Source organism: Tamandua tetradactyla, chromosome 3, assembly GCF_023851605.1.
Source record: "Tamandua tetradactyla isolate mTamTet1 chromosome 3, mTamTet1.pri, whole genome shotgun sequence".
Lineage (NCBI taxonomy): Eukaryota > Metazoa > Chordata > Mammalia > Pilosa > Myrmecophagidae > Tamandua > Tamandua tetradactyla.
The window spans coordinates 74883239-74908890 of NC_135329.1; the positions used below are offsets into that span (position 1 = coordinate 74883239).

Genomic DNA, 25652 nt, shown 5'->3' on the forward strand with positions numbered 1-25652 from the left:
ACTTACCAATTCTTTTGGACACTCAGGTTTTTCTGTTTACATTTTTAATCATTAGATAATATTTTGGGAGCCAATCTTTATTTTCTCATGAAATTTACAAAGCTTTCTTTGGATGTGAAAATGAATTCCTTAAGTTTTTAAAATTTGCTTTGAGAATTTTGTAGGATTTAGGCAATTTGCTATGTCTGTACATTCCTTTAATGGTCAAAATGTTTCTAGTTGCATAAATTTTGATTGAAATTTGTGATAAGATCAACATTTACTCATTATCTTTTGTATTTTCTTCCTCTTACTGTTCTAATCTAATTAGATGTCAATCTAATGTTCTGAAATCAAAATTGATTATATTTTAATAAGATGAATCAAAAGTAATAGGTAACAAATTCATACATTCAGTTAACCTTGGCACAGACTGTTCCATCTAAAATAATTCATGTTTCTGGAATAGTGGATAGCTATGGGATCTACACATCACTGCCATGTTCTAATCAGAACATTAGGTTGACATCTCTTGGTGAGATTAGCTAAGGCATATTAATTATGCATATCCTTTCAGTAAAGGTAATTTATGAACTAAAATTAAATGTAATTTATGTTTTTTTCTTTGTAAGATGATGAATACAAAAAAGAATAATTCATGTTAAAATGCCATTTCTAATCCATATGCCCCTGTTTAGGGTTATGGAAATAAGGTTTCATTCCTATGGTGAATAACTCTAAAATAATTTGTATTGAAGAAAAAAGTACACTAACAATGGCACTTAGGTAGTACTTAACAAAACTGAAATACATCATCAAACACTAATGAATAGAATGCTGCATCATGCCAAGGCTAGGTCATAACAGGTGATACAGTTTATGCCTGGTTTTCTCTGTCTTTCTCTCTTTCTGGGCACATGGCTTGGAGTCCCAAGTCACCCTGTACAATGCCTGCTCAACTATCCATGCCACTTTGTTGGTGAGACCATGAGGGAAGACTTCATAAGGACACCATAAGCTGCTTGATAAGCCTTAGTTGTGGGCATGGCAGTGATGTGTAGATCCCATAGCTATCCACTATTCCAGAAACATGAATTATTTTAGATGGAAGAGTCTGTGCCAAGGTTAACTGAATGTATGAATTTGTTACCTATTACTTTTGATTCATCTTATTAAAATATAATCAATTTTGATTTCAGATCCATCTCTTGAAAACCTGAAGTGTCAGGCTCAAAAGAGGAGTACTTTGAAGATATTGGCAGTGCATTCATTTTTGTTCAAAAAATAAAGTATTTCATTTGATGAAGTATTTTTCAGACTCAGTTACTTACACAGCAAAGGTCCACTGTTTCTTGGAAAAGAAAAAGCATGACATGTAGAGAAGCCATAAATCCAATGAAAATAATGTATGATTTCAAAGCCCTGTCATACATATTATTTTATTCAAACTTCCTAGCCATCCTCTGCAGAATTAAAAGAGTTTTATTTACACTCTACAAATGAAGGAACTGAGGTTCAAAGTGGCAAAGTGGTCTCTGTTCAAGCACTCCTTCCTCTGCACTACCCTAACCAAGTTAGTAATTTTAATGAACTTTTGCTACCACCTTGTCTGTTTTGTCCTTAGCACTTATAATACTTTCAATAGACATTTGCTTTTGTAATTATTTAAATATTATATTTGTCTTCTCCACAAAATCACACATTTTACTGGAGCAAGGGGCATGTCTGTTTTTACTCACCATTATGATCCCTACCACCTCCCACACACCTAACTTATTGTAGCTATTCATAATATTTTACAAATAAATTAATGAAGTTATACTTCAAACTGGAATTTAGGTTTTTCAACTCAGTGATCAAAAGAAAACAGATAATTTCTAATAAATCGTAAAAGTGGCAATCTTGCTTCAAAGGCAGTCTCTTCAGGTATTCATTCACTCATTTATTCATCTTTACAACAAATATTGTTATCACCACCTATGTGTTTAAAATCACATTAAACACCATAGGGAATAGGAAATTAAATGTAATCTGAAACCTTTGTTCTCAGCATACTTATAATCAACTCTAAGACACTAGAAAATCCTGTCACTTTTTGAAATGGAAGATGACAACAGATGATTACTTGCTAAAAGTATGGTGTAGAAATTTAGTTCTATTAGACATTCGTTGAAGACTGAAGTGGTTAAGTTCTTTTATTGAAAAGAACAGAGATAAGCAGGAAAACAATCACAGACTATTGTAGAAACTGCCGGTACCACTGGAGCAACAAATGTAACCATTTATTTGGGAACAGGAATGAGATGATGGTGATTTATGACAGGCAAATGTCAGATCATAAAGGCACTTATTCACTCTTCATCCTGAAATCTATTAGAAGAGACAGTATGACATAACTTCATTATTAAGAATTTGTCTTGGATACAACATATATGACAGAATGGGTAGAGAAGATTTGAAAATGGCTCACTGAATGTAAGATTAATGAGTATTCCAGTGAATATGTATATAAAACCCAAGAAAATAATAGGTACAATTTTTGGTTATTAAGTGAATGCTCTAGGGTGGAAGATAGATGAATAAGATTTAGAAATGTAGTAAAAATGACAGGATTCTTGCTTCAGAGATTTAGGGAAAGATGGTGCCATACATTAAATAAGAAAAGAGTACTACTGAATACACAAGTTTATGTTATGAAATAAGCATTGAGGGCTTGATACATATAGATCAAGGGAGTGGTGGAAGAGGCAATCATAAATACTTATGAGGAAGCCGAAATATTTTGAAAAATGAAAACAAAAAAAAAAACAAAATGGAAGGTACAAAAGGAAAGATTGGTGACAAATAAAGCAAGAAAGGGAGGAATATAAAAGTCATCAGAACATGAGACATATTCGAGGTAAAGAAAACTTAGATTAAATCATACACGGTCAATAGTTTAGTTTGAGAAAAACTGTGACAAAGACACATAATCCTATAGAATACTAATAGTTTAGGAATTAAACATAATGAGATTAGATGGAGAAGGAGAGTTTGGGCTGTATGAGAATAAGCAGGTGGGACTAATGGACTCCAAACCAAGAAAGGACAGAGTTGTGTGAAAGAGGAAGTAGTCAACAGTGTAGGGTACTGCTGTAAACTCAAATAAGACAAGGACAGAAAATTTAGTCTTGCCAACAAGGAAATTAATGATAACCACTGTGAATAGTTTCAACTGTTCACAGAGGAAGAAGGCAGATTTCTAGGGGTTTAAATGGAATTGGCAGGTAAGGAGGTGAAATCTTTAGTGAGAACAGATTAATTTTTAAAATTTGATTAGAGAAGTTGTAAATTTACTGAATAATCATGTATAAAATACAAGATTCCCATACACCATCCTATCAACACCTTGCACTGGTGTGGAACATTTGTTGTAAATTGTGACAGCACTTTATTGTAATTGTACTATTTTTTAACAGTAGCTACCTCTGTTACAACTGATAAAAGACTATTAAAATGTACTATTAACTATCACCTGTAGTTTATATTAGGTTTGCTGTTCTCCTGTGTAACACCCTATTACAAATGCTTTGTATTAGTGTCATAGCTTTGTTGGAATTTGTAAAATAATATTCTTGTACTATTAACTATAGTACATCATCAGCAATAGGGTTCACTGTGTTATACAATCTATGTTTTATCTTTTAATTTTTATTCTAGTAACATATATTATGTAAATTTCCCCTATTACCCAGATTCACATAATTACATTCACAATAATGTGCTACCAACACCACTACCCATTTCCAAACATTTATAATCAACCTAAATAGAAAGTCTTTACAAATTTAAGAATCCATTCCCCATTCTCTTCCCAATAAATCAATCTCCTGGTAACCTATATTCTAGATTCTAATTCTATGAGTTTATTTATTATAACTAGTCATATCAGTAAGATCATAAAACATATGTCCTCTTGTGTCTGGCTTATTTCACTCAGTATAATGTCCCCAAGGTTCATCCATGTTGTCACATGCATCAGGACTTCATTTCTTGTTAAGGTTGAATAATATTCCATTGAATGTATATATCATATTTTGTTTAGCCATTCATTGGTTGATGGAAATTTAGGTTGCTTCCATCTTTTGGTTATTGTGCATAATGATGCTATGAATGTCAATGTGAAAATATCTGTTCAAGTATCTGTTTTCAATTCTTGTGGGTACATACCTACTAGAACAATTGTTGGGTCATTTGGCAATTCTATACTTAGCTTCCCAAAACACTAGCAAACTCTTCCACAGTGTCTTCACCATTTCCCATTTCCACCAGCAATGAATGCATATTCCTATATGGTAGTTAGATTCAGTTGTCAACTTGGCCAGGTGAAGGCACCTAGTTCTGTTGCTGTTGACTTGAGCCAATGGTATGTGAACCTCATCTGCTGCTGATTTACATCTGCAGTCAGCTAGGTGGCATGCCTGCTGCAATGAAGGATGTTTGACTTAATTGGCTGGTGCTTAAATGAGAGACCACAAGGTAGCACAGCCCATGCAGCTTGGCATTCATCATCTCATCACTCGCAGCTCAGCCCAGGCCTCTGGAGATGCAGAAAGAAGTCACCCCAGGGAAAGTTGTTGGAACCAAGGGGCCTGGAGAGAAGGCCAGCAGAGACCATCCTGTGCCTTCTCACATAAGGAAGCATCTCAGTGGAAAGTTAGCTGCCTTTCCTCTGAAGAACTAACAAACTAAATCTCCTTTTATTAAAAGCCAATCCCATCTCTGGTGTGTTGCATTGAGGCAGCTAGCAAACTAGAACAAATTTGGTACCAGACAGTAGGGTGCTGCTATGGTTTGCAAATACCAGATATGTTGGAACAGTACTTTTTTTTTGGATGGCTAAGGGGAAGATTTTGGAGGAACTGAAAGAGAATGATGGAGAAGTCTCGGAGTGCTTGAAGAGATTGTTGGTGTAAATGGAACCACTGCCAATCTGGACAAAGGAGGACACAGAAGGCAGAGATTGGAGTTTGCAGAGTGAGAACAATGGAAGCTTGGGTCTGAAGCCATGAAAACTTGACCAGGAGAGTGGACCCACCCATACGCATGGAGGGGGTGAGTTTACCCTGAAGGGTGAGGATGAGCCTCCCACCTTGTTGCAGTGGAAGAGTTGTGCACCCTCAGGCCTTGGAAAATGTGTAGCATGCTCCTTGGGGGACTGGGAGAGCCTGGCTGCCACCACATGGAGGGGTTGAGCATGTGCCCTGGAAATGGCACAGAGTCCAGGGGTGGCCATGATGCCTGGAGAGAGTGGAGCCAAGGGTTGGTCTCCTTAATGTTCCCTGAGTTTGATTTGGAAAGAGATGGGCCACTGCATAGGTCCTCAGAAAGAATGGGACTGCCACTTTCTAAAGCCAAAGGATGAATGACTTTCAGACTTCAAAATCCAATGGTGTTTCTCCCTCAGGTTTTACATGTGTTCTTCCAATTTCTCCCTATGGAAATGGAAACCTATATTCTGTAAATATCCCCCTTTGCAAATTGGCACCAGACAATTTGTTTTGAGATTCACAGGGCTGCAGCCAGAAGAGAATTTTTTTTGCACCTTAATATTGTTTAAGGTGATGCATGTAGTTGCCAAGTTGACAAGGGGTGGACATGTGGTGGTTAGATTCAGTTATCAACTTGGCCAGGTGAAGGCACATAGTTCTGTTGCTGTGGACATGAGCCAATGGCATGTGAACCTCATCTGTTGCCGATTTACATCTGAAGTCAGCTAGGAGGTGTGCCTGCTCCAATGAAAGATGTTTGATTTAATTGGCTGGTGTTTAAATGAGAGACCACAATGTAGCACAGCCCATGCAGCTTGGCATTCCTCATCTCAGCACTTTCAGCTCAGTCCAGGCCTTTGGAGATGCAGAAAGAAGTCACCCCGGGGAAAGTTGTTGGAACCCAGGAGCCTGGAGAGAAGGCCAGCAGAGACCATCCTGTGCCTTCCCACATAAGGAAGAATCTCGGTGGAAAGTTAGCTGCCTTTCCTCTGAAGAACTGACAAAATAAATCCCCTTTTATTAAAAGTCAATCCATCTCTGGTGTGTTGCATACTGGCAGCTAGCAAACTAGAACATCCTATTTCTCCACTTCCTCTCCAACACTTCTTTTTTTTATCTTTTAATAGTAGTCATTCCAGTGGGTGTAAAATGGTATCTCAACTGTGGTTTTAATTTGCATTATCTTAATAGCTAGTGATTTGAGCATCTTTTTCTGTGCTTTTTAGCCATTTGTATTTCCTCTTTGGAGAAATGTCTATTCAAGTCTTATGCCCATATTATAATTGCTTGTCTTTCTATTTTTAGTCATAGGATTTCTTTATATATTCTGGATATTAAATTTATCAGATACGTGGTTTCCAAATATTTTCTCCCATTGAGTAGGTTCTCTTTTTTTTTGTTTTTGTGACAATCTTCAGCTGCATACATTTTTGAATTTTCATGAGGTCCCATTTATCTATGTTTTGTTGTTCTTGCTTGTGTTTTGGGTGTGAAGTCAAGGAAACCAATGCTTTGTACAAGATTCTGAAGATACTGCTCTATCTTTTCTCCTAGGAGTTTTATAGTCCTGGTTCTTATATTTAGGTCTTTGGTCTATTTTGATTAATTTTTGTTTATGGAGTGAGATAGGGGTCCTCTTTCACTCATTTGCATATAGATATCCAATTTTTCCAGAACCATTCTTTCCCAGTTGAGTATATACTGAAGTCTTGTCAAAAATCAATTAGCCATAGACATGAGGTTCTATTCAGAATTTTCATTTTGATGCCACTGATCAATATATCTATCCTTGTGCCATGCTGTTTTGACCACTGTAGCTTTGTAAGATGCTTTAAAGACAGGCAGTGAGAGTCCTCCCACTTCTTTACAATGTCTTTCTCCTCCAAATTCTTAACAATGTTTAACAACATTTTTACAACATTTTTCATTATCTGGAGTCCCTTACTCTTCTAAAAAAATTGATAACTGTCTTTTCAATTTCTGGAAAATAGGCTGTTGAAATTTTGATTGCAATTGTATTGAAACTGTAAATCATTTGGGGTAGAATTGACATCTTAATGATATTTAGTTTTCCAATCCATGAACACAGAATTTCCTTCTGTTTATTTAGATTTTCTTTGATGTCTAATAGTAATGTTTTGTAGTTTTCTTTGTACAAGTCCTTTACATCTGTAGTTAAATTTATTCCTAGATATTTGATCCTTTTAGTGGCTATTGTGAATGGAATTTTTTCTTGATTTCCTCTTCATATTGCTTATTACAAGTGCATAGACATGTTACTGATTTTTGCACGTTAATCTTCTACCCTGCCATTGAATTCATTCATTAGCTCTAGTAGCTTTGCTGTTGATATTTTTTTTAACTTTTTAGATACAGGGTTGTGTAATCTGCAAATAGTGAAAGTTTTATTTCTTACTTTACAATTTGGATAATTTTTATTTCTTTTTCTTGCCTAACTTCCAGTACAATATTGAATGACAGTAGTGATAGTGGGCACCCTGTCTTCTTCCAGGTCTTTGAGGGAAAGCTTTAAGTCTTTCACCATTGAGTAGGATGTTAGCTGTGTGTTTTCCATATACATCCTTTATTGTGTTGAGGCTATTTCCTTCTATTCCTGACTTTCTAAGTATTTTTGTCAAGAAAGAATGATGTATTAAATGCTTTTTCAGTCTCATTCAAGATGATCAGGTGGTTTCCCCTTCATTTTGTTAACATAGTGAAATACATTAATTGATTTTCTTGTTTTGAACCACCCTTGTTCACCTGGGATAAAACCCAATAGTCATGGCGTACAATTCTTTTAATATGCTGTTAGATTCAGTTTGAAAGTATTTATTGAGGATTTTTAAATCCATATTCATAAAAGAAATTAGTCTCTAGTTTTCCTTTCTTGTAGTATCTTTATTTACTTTAATCTTTATAAAAGTAATGTTGGCCTCACAGAATGAGTTAGATCATGTTCCCTCCTCTTCAATTCTTAGGAAGAATTTGAGTAGGATTTGTAAGTTCTGTGCATGAAAGAATTGGTAGAATTCTTGGAATGGTTGGTAGAATTTACTTGTGAAGCCATCTGGTTCTGGCCTTTTCCTTGTTGAGAAGTGTTTGATGAATGATTCAATCTCTTTATCTGTAATTGGCCTGTGGGGAGTTCTTTTATTTCTTTTAGAGTAAGTGTAGGTTGTCTGTTTTTATCTAGGAATTTTTCCATTTCATCTAAGGTTGCCTAATTTGGGGCATATGGCTATTCATAGTATCCTTTACAATCGTTTTTATTTCTGTGTGCTCTCTTATTTCTGATTTTATCTACTTGCATCTTCTCTTTTTACTTTGTCAGTCTAGATAAAGGTTTGTCAATTTTATTAATCTCAATAAAACCAATTTTTAGCTTTGTTGATTTTGTTGTTGTCCTCAATTTCATTTATTTCTGCCTTAATCTTTATTCCTTTTCTTCTGTTTGCTTTGCAATCAGTTTTATGTTCTTTTTCTTCTTTGTCTACTAATTAAGAATGTGTTTCCTAACTTTCATATATTTGAGGGTTTTTCAGTTCCCCTCCTGTTATTGATTTTCAGCTTCATTCCATATGGTCAGAGAAGAGGCTTTGTATAAAAACAATTTTTTTAATTCACGGAGACTTATTTTGTCACCCAACATGTGCTCTATCCTGGAGGATGATCCATGTGCACTTGAGAAGAATGTAAATCTTGCTGTTCTGAGGTGCACTGTTGTGCATGTCTGTTAGGACTCACTCATTTATCATATTATTCAAATTCTCTGTTTCCTTATAGATCTTCTGCTTAGATGTTCTATCTATTGATGAAAGTAGTGCATTGACATTTCCAACTATTATTGCAGAGGTGTGGATTTTTCCTTTAGGTTTTGCCAATGATTGCCTCATGTATTTTGATGCACCCTGGTTAGAACATGTAAATAGCAGAGAAATCTAGCAGATGATGCTGTGTTTGCCACATGCCTTTCCAGATGAGAGAGAAACCCTGACCATGTTTGCCATGTGCCTTTCCACTTGAGAGAGAAACCCTGAACTTCATCAGCCTTCTTGAACCAAGGTATCTTTCCCTGGGTGTCTTAGATTGGATATTTCTATAGACTTGCTTTAATTGGGACATTTCCATGGCCTTAGAATGGTTAAATACCAGCTTATTAAATTCCCCTTTAAAGAAGCAATTACATTCCTGGTATACTGCATTCCAGCAGCTAGCAAACTAGAACAAGCCATTCTTAAATTTAGTGTCATTTGACATTTGGAGGGGTTACAATTTGATTTTAAAACCATCAAGTTATGATTCATTCCCTCAATTTGTTTTTCCTTTCTATTTTATATATAAGTAAGAAAAAAATGAAACAGCATCTTCAACAGTTCATTTGGAAATACCTTTAGTTATATTTTCTTATTTCCATATTATTTCAAGTAGGAGTGTTCCTAAATATTGTGCCATTATATAATAAGAATCAACCTAGTACAGCTTGCAGCAATATATTAATCACTTTTCTATAAGCCTCAATGGCAGCCTTAACCAACAATTTGTAACCAACAAATTAAACAAGGTAATTTAAACTTTCATTCCTGTTCTCCTCAAAGATATCTATCTTTGATAGCCATTCTTGTAATTTTGGTTTCTGTTCTTCTTGTTATGGCATTACCTCAATTCCAGCCACTAAAAACATTACTAAATGTAAATTGATGCCGGCAATATTTTTCAAAAACAGAAGTTTTGAACAACAAACCCATAATATCTCCTTCCAGTCAATCAGGAATATCTCATGGTTTCTTTGGATTTGGAATTCACAAGCAGCTTAGTTTGGTGATTCTTTCTATGATTTATCATGAGGCTATAGTCATGCTGTCAGATATTACTGTAATTTCATCTGAAGTCACAAATGGGCACAGGCTGGGTTCTGCTTTTGACCTCATTTAAATGATTTTTCTTCTCAGGTCCCAATGACCATAAGACTGCCTTAAAGCAGTCAATGCCTTCTCTCACTAAGAGAGTGAGAGAAGATGCCTAACAGAGAAACCAAGATATATCCTAGTGTCTTTTTGTATTACCTAATATCAGAAGTGACATCCCATCATTTTGTCACAAGCAGCTCAAGCAAAGAAAAAAATGTAAATAGTGCCTTTATAGTAATATAAATGTACTATATTTTATGGATTAAATTCTCCAATCCAAAAACAGAGAGTAGAAAAATGGATAAAAAGCATGATCCACAATAAGTGGTTCGCAAGAGACTCGCCTTACACACAAGACAAGCATAAGTTGAAAGTGGAAGTTTAGTAAATGATATTTCATACAAGTAGTACCTGAAAAAGAGCTGTGGTAGCTACACTAAAATTGTATAATATCATCTTTAAGTCAAAAGTTTTTATGAGACACAAAAGGACACTGCATATTAATAAAAGGAATATTCCACCAAGAATAAAACACCATCATAAATATATATGCACCTAACTGTAATACCCTAAAATAGATAAGTCAAACACTAGCAAAAGTTAAGGGAGAAATAGACACTTCTACAATAACAGTAGGAGATTTGAATGTACCACTCACATAAATAGATAGAATATTTAGACAAAAGATCAATAAGACAAAAAAATTGAATAAAATGTTGTTACTAACTAGACCTATGTTATATAAAAATCATAGTACTTCAAAAGAAGCAAGATATACATTCTTCTCAAGTATACATGGATCATACTCCCAGAGAGACCAAATGTTGTGTCAAAAAATAAGCCTTAATAAATCAAAAAAGAATGAAATTATTCAAAGCATCTTCTCTGATCATATGAAATGATGTTGCAAGTCATTCAAAGGCAGAGAATTGGAAAACATGCAAATTTATGGAAGTTAAATAAAACTCGCTTGAACAATTAATGGGTGAAAAAAGAATTTCAAGGGATGTGAGTAAACACCTTGAGGAGATTGATGAAAATGAGAAAACAACATATTAAAAGTTATGGGATACTGTGGGATCACTAATGTATGGGAAATTTCTAGGCCTAAATGCTCACATTAAAAATGAAAAAAGCGGGTGTTGTGATGGTGGCTCAGTGACAGAATTTTTGCCTGCCATGCTAGAGACCCAGGTTCATTTCCTGGTGCCTGTCCATGTAAAAAAAAAAAAGAAAAGAAAAGAAAAAATGAGCTAAAAGTAAAAGCTTAACTGTACACCTGGATGAACTAGAAAAACAACAGCCAACTATTCACAGAACAAGCAGCAGGAAAGAACTGACGAATACTGGAGCAGAATAAATTCATTTGATTGTAAAACACAATAGAAAAGATTTTTTTAAATGGTTCTTTAGACTGACAAATAAAAAATGAGAGGCGACACAAATAATTAAAATCAGAAATGAGAGGGGGCATCACAACTGTCCCCACAAAAATATAAGGATTATAAGAGGATATCTCAATAACCAAATGTCAACAAACAGACAACAAAGATTAAATGGACAAATTCATAGAAACACTTGAATAACCTACAATGACTAACTGAAAAGAGAAAACATCAACAGAACAGCTACAGGTCAAAAGATGGAATCAGTCATAAAATTCTAACCAATATATGCCCCAAGCCAGATGGCTTCACAAGTGAATTCTGCCAATCATTTCAAGGAGAATTATTACCAGTCCTGCTCAAATTCTGCCAGAAAATTAAAGAGGATGGAATACTATTTACATTATTTTATGAGGCTAAAATCACCCCAATTGCAAAGCCAGATAAAGATACTACAAGAAAAGAAAATTCAATTCCAATTTCTCTAATGAATGTAGATGCAAGAATTCTCAACAAAATATTGCAAAATAATCCAATAGCACATTAATAGAAATTTTACACCATGATAAGTGGGTTTTAACCCTAGTATGCGAGGGTGGTTCAACAGAAGAAATCTCATTGTGAAGAATCATCATCTCTTCATTAAAAACACTTAGAAGCATAAGAAAAGAAGGAAACCTCATGCATATATGAAGGGTATAAATGAAAAACCTAAGCTAACATACTCAGTGGTGAAACACCAAAAGCCTTCCTTCTAAGATATTAAACAAAAAAAAGAGATGTCTCTTATCATGACTGTGGTTCAACATTGTACTAGAATTTCCAACCAGAGCAGTTAGGCAAGAAAAAGTAGTAAAACATCTCCATATTGGGAAGGAAGAAACATAACTTCAGTATTTGCAGATTGCATCATCCTTTGTACAGAAAGTTCTGAACAATCTACCAAAAATGCTCCTAGAGGTAATAAAGAAATTCAGTAGAGTGGCAAGATAAAAGACCAACATGCAAAAAATCATTAGTATTTCTATACACTAGTAATGAGCAACCTGAAGAGGAAATCAAGAAAAGAACATTCCATTTAAAAAAATAACTAAAGAAAACAAATATCTAGAAATAAATTTAACTAAAAATTTAAAGAATTTATTCATGAAAAACTGCAAAACATTGCTAGAAGTATCAAAGAAGATCTATATAAATGTAAATACATCCCATGCTCATGGCTTGAAAGACTTAAATATTATTAAATTGTGAATTCTACCAAAAATGATTTACAGATTCAATGTAAACCCAATCAAAATTCAAACACCATATTTTGCCAAAATGCAAAAGCCAATTATCAAAATAATTTGGAGAAGTAAGGGTCTTGAATAGTCAAACTATCTTGCAAAAGAAGCTGGAGAACTAACATTTCCTTACTTTAAACCTTATTACTTATCTACTATGGTCAAAACAGCATGGTCCTGGAACAAGGATATTCATATAGACCAATAAAATTGAATATGTCCTAACATCTGAGGACAATCAGTTTTATCACAAGACTGCCCAGTCCACTCACTTGGGAAAGTAAAATATTCCCTTCAAAATGGTGCTGGGAGAACTGGAAATCCCTATGCAAAGTAAGGAAGGGTGAACCTTATTTCATACCATACACATAAAGTAACTGAAAGATCATCAAAGGCCAAAATATAAGAATTGGGACTATAAAACTCCTAGAGGAAAATGTAGGGAAGCATCTTCAGGATCTTGCAGTAGGCAAGGGATTCTTAGATTTTATTCCTAAAGCACAAGCAATGAAAGATGAGTCCCAATGTAAATGGAACCCCATTACAATTTAAAACTCTGTACATCTAAGGACCTTATCAGGAATATGAAGAAACAACCTACTCAATGGTAGACAATATTTGGAAGCCACATATTTTATGAGGGTTTAATATCTAGAATATATAAAGGAATCCTACAGCTCAACAACAAAAAGTGAGAGAACCCAATTTAAAAAGGGGCAAAACATTTGAATAGACATTTCTCTCAAGATGTCACATTAGAACACAAATTTAAAGATAAAATATAGAACTGTATAGCACATCATACAAATTATGAAAAAGCACATTAAAAGATGCACAACATCACTAGCTATCAGGGAAATGCAAACCAGAACCACAGTGAGATACCATTTCACCCCACACTAGAATGGTTACTTTTAAAACAGAGCAGAATCTTACAATTGTTCTAGAGAATTTGGTGAAATGGGAACTCTCATTCATTGCTAGTGGGAGGTAAAATGTCACAGCCACTGTGAAAGAGTTTGGCAGTTCCTCAGAAAGCTAAGTGTAGAATTACCATTTGATGCAACACAGGTACTCAAACAGATATTTTCACACAGAGGGTCATAGATGCATTATACACAATTGCCAAATGATGGCAACAACCCAAGTGTCAATCAAGTGATGACGAGTTAGGAAAAATGTGTAGTATACATAGACTAGCATACTACTTAGCATTAAAAAAGAATGAAGTTCTGGTTCATGCAAAAACATGGATGAAACTTGAAGACATTATATTGAGCGAAATAAGCCAGACACAAAATCCTGCATGATCTCACAGACATGAAATAATTAGAATAAGCAAATTCATAGAATTAGAATCTAGAGTGTAGTTTACCAGGGACAAGGTTGAGGATAAGGAAGCAGGAATTAATGCTGAATTTGTACAGAATTTGTATTCTGTTTAATTGCAAAGTTTGGGAAGTGGTTTGTGTTGATCACAGCACAACACTGTGTGTATAATTCACAGCACAGAATTATATATGTGAATTTATTTAAAGGTGAAATTTTCAGGAAGTAAATGTCACTAGAATAAAAATAGAAAAATAAAAATAGGAAAAAACAAGAGAGGCCTATGGGGAAAACATAGACCCTAATGTTAACTATAGGCTATAATTAATAACACAATTGTAATATTCTTCCATCAATTTTAACAAAGGTACCACACTAATGCAAAGTGTTAATATTTGGGGAGTTTATGGGAACACTATGTTTCACACGACTTTTCTGTAAGCCTATAATTTCTCTAATTAAATTTTAAAAATCAAATTAAGGTAGATTTATGTATACCATGTACCTAAAGCAAAAACAATATGAAAGGAAAAGAATCATAACTAACAAAATAATGGTGAAGAAATATATGCTTAATTAATCTAAGCTATAAAGATTAGTAATGAAAATGAAAGCCAAAAATTAGTAAAAAATAAAGGCACAAAGAAAAGAATAGCAATGTGATATAACTAATGTAAACATATCAATATTTATAATTAATACAAACAATTAGAATGATTAGAAAGAAGATTCCCTGCTAGACTGAAAAACAAGACTGAACATGTAGCCTTCAAAAATACATTTTAAATATAACTATACAAAAATAAGAAGTAAAGATATATGATGCTAGCACTGAAGTAATGCTTCAGGTAAAGTAGATTTCAGGGCAAAATATTATCAAGGTTAATGAAACTTATTTCAGAGTGATAAGGGTGTCACTTCATTAAGATGACAGAAATAAATCTCAAACTTACATGTTTCAAACAGAGACAAATTACATAAGGCAAAACTGGTAAAACTGCCAGAAGAAATACACGGATGAGCAACTGGAATTGCAGATTCTGATACTCAAACTATCTTCATTGATACCCGAGAAAACAGGTAATATTTTGTGATGGTTTCAGGTTTTTGAACTTTGTACATATTTTCCTCATGGCTCAGTATTTGGTCTACTCAGCAAAAATCCATTTGTATTTATTAAAAAAACGTAAAATCAGCACTTTGGGGCCATAAAGTTCTTCAAATGTCTATTAAGTCTAAGTGAAAAATTCCATGTTCATTTCTTCTATTTATCCTTATTTCTGTTTGTTCTGTCAGTTGTTGGACAATGTAGTCCAGAGAAACAGAAATGACTATAAATATATAATATAATATATAGTATAATATATAATACAAATATTACATTATAGAAATTGGTTCACAAGACTAACTGTGGGGATGGGCAAATCCAAATTCCATATGGCAGGTAACGTGCTGGGAACTCTGATGAAGATTTTTGATGAATTTCTCAGGAGAATCTGGATGGCTGAAGTAGAGATGGGATTTCTTCCTTCTGAGTGCTGACATCATGTGTTCTCCTTTTAAGGCCTTTCACACATCAGATGAGGTTTCTCTCATTGTTGAAGTCTCTCTCCTTATTTTATTCTATCCCCTTATTTTATTCTAGATTGTATGTATGGCATACATACATCAACTTAAAATTATGATTTAAATCCAGAAAATATCCCCACAGTAATTATCATGTCAATGCCAGTTTGACCAGACAACTGGACACCAAAATCTAGCTAAATTGACACATGAATTGAACAGTCACAGAGCTACAATTTGAGCTGTTTAATTATTATAATGTTTTCCCATTTCTACTTTTAGTTCTCTTAATTTTCCTTTATATATTATGATTTTATATTATTATGTCCATAAAATGCTATGGCATTTATTTGAATGCATTTCACAGGCATTATATTTGAATGCCTTTGTAAAGTGTCAAGGTAATGGTGACAATTTTGACTTGGGAATTGGTTTCCAAACTGGATGGTGATGCAAAGTGTATCAATTGATTTGTGAAGAATAAATTTTATGAATATCTATTTAAATTGATTACATCATCATTTTATTAAATAACAATATTACTTATACATCAATTACTACACAATGCTATCCTGAAATGGAAGCCTAATGTATAAATGCATAGCTGTATAGAAGGGACATAGCATTATGTTTCTGAAAATGCTATGGAAATAAAAGAAAGTTTTCAAAATGAATAACAGTTTACAAAGTCATATAATTCATCAATTAACTATCACATGAGCATCTGGTGATAAGAGGAGTCTTAGAATTAACAAAGGTGAGAATACTGCTTGCAATGAATGAAAATCACTTACAAAATTTGCATTCCTAGAATCTGAAACTGTAATATTTTATTGAATTTCTCTGCCAGATTTCAAGTGGTTTGAAAATGATCCAATATGACAAATCATTTTGTCATCTCATGGAGAATACTGTGCCTAGTTAAAATGTTATTCTTCTAAGCATATTCAAAGAATGCATCAGAAGTAATATATGTGGAAATAGAAACAAAACCTACTTTTCTCTCTAGAATGTAGACTTTAACTCCTGCAAACATGTAATCTTAATTCTGAACTTTGTCAACATAAAAAGTGATTTTCGTTTTATAAATAATAATACTTACACTGAGAAATAATAATGATTTAAAATGTAAACTGCCACATAAAAAATATGTTATAATGACTTCTCTAAGCACAGCTTTCTCAGGTTCTTTCTTTTCATTCAGCCTCCAGATATCAGTTCAGGTCAATGACACTGGAAATGGGGGGGAAAATTCATTATGAATCATAATTTAATTCATGCCAAGAACATGGGTATAGCTTCAAAAAATTATCCTACCTTTATCCTGAAGAAAGCATTCTCCTCATAACTCTTTTTATGACTTGATTTATCTACTTGTTTCTAAGACTATGGATTATTGGACTCAAGAAAGTAGGAATTATAGAATGGAGCAAAGGGGTGATCATGTCCTGATTCATGGGTGAATTGGATATTGGTTTCATAATTACAGCAGCATCTGAACTTACAAAGATGGTCATCAAGAGGATATGAGGGACACAGGTGGAAAAGGCTTTTCCTGGCTCTCCTCTAGTTGGAAACTTAAATACAGTAAAAATATGTGAGTATAAAATGTTGTGGTGGAGGTGAAGCATTCACAAGTAGCCAGCACAACAGAGAAATATTGAAATTTCATTGCTTAAGGAATCAGAGCAAGAGAGCTTCAGTAGAGAATGGACATCACAGAAGAACTGATAGATCACTTTGGACTGACAGTAGGGCAGCCAGAATATGTCACCAGTGTAGAATTCAGCACAGGTCAGACCACAGAGTGCTGTGGCCAGAGCCATGTGGACACAGATCTGAGGCCTCATGACCACAGGGAAGTGAAGGGGCTGGCAGATGGCCACACCATAGTCATGGGCCATGATGGTGAGGAATAGCAGCTCTACTGCAGCAAATAAAAATATAAGAATAATAAGGGATACCCATACAGAAAAAGAATGAAATGTGACTTCCACCATACAGCATACAAAGAAAAAATATATACAATAAATACCTGAATTGCATATCCAACCATGCAGATCATCCTGCTGTCATGAAGGAAAAGGACACATGCTTTGGGTACTGTACCAGGATTATAGCACAAGTCCAAGACATATTTCTAAAGAAGAAATACATGGGAATGTGAAGGTTTCAATCAAAGATGGTTACTGTGACAATGAGAAGTTCCCCATCAGGGTTTCCAAAAATATAGGTAGGAATGGCATGGTGTACAATATTCTGAGCTCCTACACACTGGAAAATCTTAAAAGGAGGAATTCAGTCACTACGGTAGATTTAGGCATCTCAGCAAAATTTGACTTGGTCATGAAGTGATAAATAACCCCTAATATTCACAGAGAATAAACATATAGAATAAATTAGCATAAATATTTTATTACCTCACATGAATACAATTTTATTCTCTCTAATTTGTGTTGGTTAGTAAGATATATCATAACGTTACTTTGTGCACTCTGATCTTCCTGCTTGTGGCATTATTTCCAGGGTAGCATTAGCAATACAATATAATTTTTAAGAACTGTGCATATGTTTGCATGCATTTTTATCACTTATTAGTAATAGAGCAGATCTACTGAATGGTAACATTTTCACTGGAACAGTAAAGATTTAACACAGGTAAGTTCTATGCACCTTTTCTCATTAGTAATATCAGTGTTAATAATTACAGGTATATGATGAAAAATAGAATCTGGATAGAGATGGGAAGATACCATTTATTAAGAACTTATACAGATTTTTATAATTGGTTTTAAATCCATTCCCTACCAGGACAAAAATTATTTTAATCTACATTTCCCACCCTATGACTTTTCATACTGATTTCATTAGAAAAATAAGCATTAAAAATTCCCCTCTCTGATGGGAATTTTTTTACCTGTTATATACATAATCTTCCCAGAATCTGTTAATATATACACTTTTGATTTTGACATTTGATTCTTCAACATACCTTTGCCATGTTTTTTAATATCCTTAAATGTTTTCTGTCATATATACATTTGTTCAATATACTAGATAAAATAATCAACCAAATGAATTGTATCACAACATCTTTTAATATTTTATGATATATTATAGTTTAAATTATTCATATATTGAAAATGCAAATTAGGAAGTAAAATATGCAGCATTAAAAATAGAGTAGGGGGGCCCCGCAGCAGCCGAGCCGCCCGACCTCCCTACCCCCTCTCTACCCCCCTCCTCCCCCTCCTGCTCCGGCTGCTCTCCAACCAACACGGTGCCCTCTTCCCCCGCCTTCACCGTGCTCCTCCGCCACCAGCCTCGACAGCCTTGCCGCCCTCACCTTTCCTCCTCCAGAACAACTACTGGGGGAGTGGAGATAATACAGAGCAGCTCCCGGAGCCAGGAGGGAAATCAAAGGGACAGCGTACCTCATCCTGGAACGGCTGACTATCTGGGAGAACCAGCTCCGGTGAGATCACCAAGGGGCACGGGCTTTCCTGGGTGGGACAGCAAGCGACCGGAGTCCCTCCCTTCCACCTTCCCAGGCCAGCTGGTAGAATTGGACAGGCGGTCCCCTTAGGCCGCGGCGGCTGGTGCCCCCACCACACGAGGCCCCCCGGAACAACTGAGATAGTTGGGTCGGAAATCCCCAGACTGCGGAGAACAGTGACCGGGGGATCCCTTCCAAACACGTGACTCCCCCGTCGGCTGGGAGCAGTGCACTCTCCCGGGCTGCGACAGCTGGCGCCCTCCCGCCACGCTTGGTGCCCCGGGCCGACTAGCTAATTTGGCCGGACGCTCTCCTGTGCTGCGACAGCCGGCGACCCTCCCCGCGTTTGGAACCCCGGGCCGGCTGGCATTCTTCCAAGACGCTTCGGTTGCCGAACCTCCCCTACGGCGAGAGTTTTCCAGAGTTGAGGGACCCACAGCAACTTTCGCTGGTGGAACCCACAGACAGGCGTGTGCCACGTGTGCCACCTACTGGGCAGGATAGGAAGAACAGAACACAGAGACTGCGCAGAAAAATCTTTCAACCTGTGGGGTCGAACACCCGGGGAAATCTGACTAAATGCCCAGACGCCAGCAGAAGATAACGGATCACGCTCAGAAAATTGAACATATGGCCCAGTCAAACGAAGAAACCAATAGTTCAAATGAGATACAGGAGCTGAAACAACTAATGCTGAATATACGAACAGAAATGGAAAACCTCTTCAAAAACGAAATCGATAAATTGAGGGAGGACATGAAGAAGACATGGGCTGAACATAAAGAAGAAATAGAAAAACTGAAAAAACAAATCACAAAACTTATGGAAGTGAAAGATAAAGTAGAAAAGATGGAAAAAACAATGGATACCTACAATGACAGATTTAAAGAAACAGAAGATAGAATTAGTGATTTGGAGGATGAAACATCTGAACTCCAAAAAGAAACAGAAACTATCCGGAAAAGAATGGAAAAATTTGAACAAGGTATCAGGGAACTCAAGGACAATGTGAACCGTACAAATATACGTGTAGTGGGTATCCCAGAAGGAGAAGAGAAGGGAAAAGGAGGAGAAAAACTAATGGAAGAAATTATCACTGAAAATTTCCCAACTCTTATGAAAGACCTAAAATTACAGATCCAAGAAGTGCAGCGCACCCCAAAGAGATTAGACACAAATAGGCGTTCCCCAAGACACTTACTAGTTAGAATGTCAGAGGTCAAAGAGAAAGAGAGGATCTTGAAGGCAGCGAGAGAAAAACAATCCGTCACATACAAGGGAAACCCAATAAGACTATGTGTAGATTTCTCAGCAGAAACCATGGAAGCTAGAAGACAGTGGGATGATATATTAAGTTACTAAAAGAGAAAAACTGCCAGCCAAGACTCCTATATCCAGCAAAATTGTCCTTCAAAAATGAGGGAGAATTTAAAACATTCTCAGACAAAAAGTCACTAAGAGAATTTGTGACCAAGAGACCAGCTTTGCAAGAAATACTAAAGGAAGCACTAGAGTCAGATACAAAAAGACAGAAGAGAGAGACATGGAGAAAAGTGTAGAAAGAAGGAAAGACAGATATGATATATATATACAAAAGGCAAAATGGTAGAGGAAAATATTATCCAAACAGTAATAACTCTAAATGTCAATGGACTGAATTCCCCAATCAAAAGACATAGACTGGCAGAATGGATTAAAAAACAGGATCCTTCTATATGCTGTCTACAGGAAACACATCTTAGACCCAAAGATAAATATAGGTTGAAAGTGAAAGGTTGGGAAAAGATATTTCATGCAAACAACAACCAGAAAAGAGCAGGAGTGGCTATACTAATATCCAACAAATTAGACTTCAAATGTAAAACAGTTAAAAGAGACAAAGAAGGACACTATATACTAATAAAAGGAACAATTAAACAAGAAGACATAACAATCATAAATATTTACGCACCGAACCAGAATGCCCCAAAATACGTGAGGAATACACTACAAACACTGAAAAGGGAAATAGACACATATACCATAATAGTTGGAGACTTCAATTCACCACTCTCATCAATGGACAGAACATCTACACAGAGGATCAATAAAGAAATAGAGAACCTGAATATTACTATAAATGAACTTGACTTAACAGACATTTATAGGACATTACATCCCACAACAGCAGGATACACCTTTTTTTCAAGTGCTCATGGATCATTCTCAAAGATAGACCATATGCTGGGTCACAAAGCAAGTCTTAACAAATTTAAAAAGATTGAAATCATACACAACACTTTCTCGGATCATAAAGGAATGAAGTTGGAAATCAATAATAGGCGGAGTGCCAGAAAATTCATAAATACATGGAGGCTCAACAACACACTCTTAAACAACAAGTGGGTCAAAGAAGAAATTGCAAGAGAAATTAGTAAATACCTAGAGGCAAATGAAAATGAAGACACAACATATCAAAACTTATGGGACGCAGCAAAGGCAGTGCTAAGAGGGAAATTTATTGCCCTAAATGCCTTTATCAGAAAAGAAGAAAAGGCAAAAATGCAGGAATTAACTGTCCACTTGGAAGAACTGGAGAAAGAACAGCAAACTAATCCCAAAGCAAGCAAAAGGAAAGAAATAACAAAGATTAGAGCAGAAATAAATGAAATTGAAAACATGAAAACAATAGAGAAAATCAATAAGACCAGAAGTTGGTTCTATGAGAAAATCAACAAGATTGATGGGCCCTTAGCAAGATTGACAAAAAGAAGAAGAGAGAGGATGCAAATAAATAAGATTAGAAATGAAAGAGGAGACATAACTACAGACCTCACAGAAATAAAGGAGGTAATAACAGGATACTATGAACAACTTTACGCTAATAAATACAACAATTTAGAAGAAATGGACAGGTTCCTGGAAAGACATGAACAACCAACTTTGACTCAAGAAGAAATAGACGACCTCAACAAACCAATCACAAGTAAAGAGATTGAATTAGTTATTCAAAACCTCCCTAAAAAGAAAAGTCCAGGACCAGACGGCTTCACATGTGAATTCTATCAAACATTCCAGAAAGAATTAGTACCTACTCTCCTCAAACTCTTCAACATAATCGAAGTGGAAGGAAAACTACCTAATTCATTCTATGAAGCCAACATCACCCTCATACCAAAACCAGGCAAAGATATTACAAAAAAAGAAAACTACAGACCAATCTCTCTAATGAATACAGATGCAAAAATCCTCAATAAAATTCTAGCAAATCGTATCCAGCAACACATTAAAAGAATTATACATCATGACCAAGTAGGATTCATCCCAGGTATGCAAGGATGGTTCAACATAAGAAAATCAATTAATGTAATACACCATATCAACAAATCAAAGCAGAAAAATCACATGATCATCTCAATTGATGCAGAGAAGGCATTTGACAAGATTCAACATCCTTCCTGCTGAAAACACTTCAAAAGATAGGAATACAAGGGAACTTCCTTAAAATGATAGAGGGAATATATGAAAAACCCACAGCTAATATCATCCTCAATGGGGAAAAATTGAAAACTTTCCCCCGAAGATCAGGAACAAGACAAGGATGTCCACTATCACCACTATTATTCAACATTGTGTTGGAAGTTCTAGCCAGAGCAATTAGGCAAGAAAAAGAAATACAAGGCATCAAAATTGGAAAGGAAGAAGTAAAACTATCACTGTTTGCAGACGATATGATACTATATGTAGAAAACCCAGAAAAATCCACAACAAAATTACTAGAGCTAATAAATGAGTACAGCAAAGTAGCAGGCTACAAGATCAACATTCAAAAATCTGTAGCTTAGGGCGGGCCGCGGTGGCTCAGCGGGCAAAGTGCTTGCCTGCTATGCCGGAGGACCTCGGTTCGATTCCCGGCCCCAGCCCATGTAACAAAAACGGAGAAACAGAATACAATAAAACAAGAAAATGTTTAAAAATGTTTCCCTTTCTTCCTTCCTTCCTTCCTTCTATCCTTCCTTCCTTCTCTCTGTCTTTCCTTTAAAAAAAAAAAAAAAAAAAAAATCTGTAGCTTTTCTATACACTAGTAATGAACAAGCTGAGGTAGAAATCAAGAAACGAATCCCATTTACAATCGCAACTAAAAGAATAAAATACCTAGGAATAAATTTAACCAAAGAGACAAAAAACCTATATAAAGAAAACTACAAAAAACTGTTAAAAGAAATCACAGAAGACCTAAATAGATGGAAGGGCGTACCGTGTTCATGGATTGGAAGACTAAATATAGTTAAGATGTCAATCCTACCTAAATTGATTTACAGATTCAATGCAATACCAATCAAAATCCCAACAACATATTTTTCAGAAATAGAAAAACCAATAAGCAAATTTATCTGGAAGGGCAGGGTACCCCGAATTGCTAAAAACATCTTGAGGAAAAAAAACGAAGCTGGAGGTCTCGCGCTGCCTGACTTTAAGGCATATTATGAAGCCACAGTGGTCAAAACAGCATGGTATTGGCATAAAGATAGATATATCGACCAATGGAATCGAATAGAGTGCTCAGATATAGACCCTCTCATCTATGGACATTTGATCTTTGATAAGGCAGTCAAGCCAACTCACCTGGGACAGAACAGTCTCTTCAATAAATGGTGCCTAGAGAACTGGATATCCATATGCAAAAGAATGAAAGAAGACCCATCTCTCACACCCTATACAAAAGTTAACTCAAAATGGATCAAAGATCTAAACATTAGGTCTAAGACCATAAAACAGTTAGAGGAAAATGTTGGGAGATATCTTATGGATCTTACAACTGGAGGTGGTTTTATGGACCTTAAACCTAAAGCAAGAACACTGAAGAAGGAAATAAATAAATGGGAGCTTCTCAAAATTAAACACTTTTGTGCATCAGAGAACTTCATCAAGAAAGTAGAAAGACAGCCTACACAATGGGAGACAATATTTGGAAATGACATATCAGATAAGGGTCTAGTATCCAGAATTTATAAAGAGATTATTCAACTCAACAACAAAAAGACAGCCAACCCAATTACAAAATGGGAAAAAGACTTAAACAGACACCTACCAGAAGAAGAAATACGGATGGCCAAGAGGCACATGAAGAGATGCTCAATGTCCCTGGCCATTAGAGAAATGCAAATCAAAACCACAATGAGATATCATCTCACACCCACCAGAATGGCCATTATCAACAAAACAGAAAATGACAAGTGCTGGAGAGGATGCGGAGAAAGAGGTACACTTATTCACTGTTGGTGGGAATGTCAAAGGGTGCAACCACTGTGGAAGGCAGTTTGGCGGTTCCTCAAAAAGCTGAATATAGAATTGCCATACGACCCAGCAATACCATTGCTAGGTATCTACTCAAAGGACTTAAGGGCAAAGACACAAACGGACATTTGCACACCAATGTTTATAGCAGCGTTATTTACAATTGCAAAGAGATGGAAACAGCCAAAATCTCCATCAACAGAAGAGTGGCTAAACAAACTGTGGTATATACATACGATGGAATATTATGCAGCTTTAAGACAAGATAAATTTGTGAACCATGTAATAACATGGATGGACCTAGAGAATATTATGCTGAGTGAATCCAGCCAAAAACTAAAGGACAAATACTGTATGGTCCCACTGTTGTGAACGGACATTCGAGAATAAACTTGAAATATGTCATTGGTAACAGAGTTCAGCAGGAGTTAGAAACAGGGTAAGACAATGGGTAATTGAAGCTGAAGGGACACAGATTGTGCAACAGGACTAGATACAAAAACTCAAAAATGAACAGCACAATAATACCTAATTGTAAAGTAATCATGTTAAAATACTGAATGAAGCTGCATCTGAGCTATAGGGTTTTTTTTTGTTTTTGTTTGCTTGTTGGTTTGTTTGTTGTTGTTGTTTTTTACTATTACTACTACTTTTATTTCTTTTCTTTATATTGACATTTTATATCTTTTTCTGTTGTGTTGCTAGTTCCTCTAAACTGATGCAAATGTACTAAGAAACAATGATCATGCATCTATGTGATGATGTTAAGAATTACTGAGTGCATATGTAGAATGGTATGATTTCTAAATGTTGTGTTAATTTCTTTTTTTTCTTTCCGTTAATAAAAAAAAAAAAAAAAAAAAAATAGAGTAGGGGGTGGGCCATGGTGGCACAGTAGGCAGAGTTCTCGCCTGCCATGCTGGAAACCTGGGTTCAATTTCCCATGCCTTGACATGCAAAAAAATACTAAGAGTAGGTCACTGATAGGTCAAGGAAACTTGATAAACCATGAAAATTTAAGTGGGAGAGAAGGAAATGTCAGATATGTCTGCTTATATAGCACAGTACCACATGGAATATTTCTTCCAGCACAACTCCTGATTCTACAGAGATTCACTGTTTCCCACCAATCCAATCCATACTCCTCCTTTAGACTTGACACTCACTAGTAGAGTGATATTTCAGCTGTCTGAATACTGCAGATCCATGATACCCCAATTTTTGGATCTACTATTCAATCACAAGAATCCAGAGCTGACACATCTCTTCATGGATTTCTTACACATTCATTATTAGATGGTCCATAAGAACTCTTCAAATCAATTTTCTATACAGCTTCATATTTTAATATTTTAAACCTTGCTCAATAGTATATGATAACATCAACTCATTATCAT

At 35.5% G+C, this 25652-nt stretch overlaps 1 long non-coding RNA gene and 1 pseudogene across 4 annotated transcripts in view; one reads left to right on the forward strand and one right to left on the reverse strand.

The window, feature by feature from the left end:
* LOC143677386 (uncharacterized) overlaps window positions 1–1585 on the forward strand; it is a 141413-nt gene extending 139828 nt beyond the window's left edge. For 2 of the 3 annotated variants that reach the window (XR_013172568.1, XR_013172570.1), the window contains one exon: window positions 1179–1585. This is a non-coding gene — a long non-coding RNA (uncharacterized LOC143677386). The remainder of the gene's footprint in view (window positions 1–1178) is intronic. The other variant, XR_013172562.1, reaches the window with a different exon arrangement.
* LOC143677385 (protein DBF4 homolog A pseudogene) overlaps window positions 1–25652 on the reverse strand; it is a 203586-nt pseudogene that overhangs the window by 25548 nt on the left and 152386 nt on the right. The window lies entirely within an intron of this gene.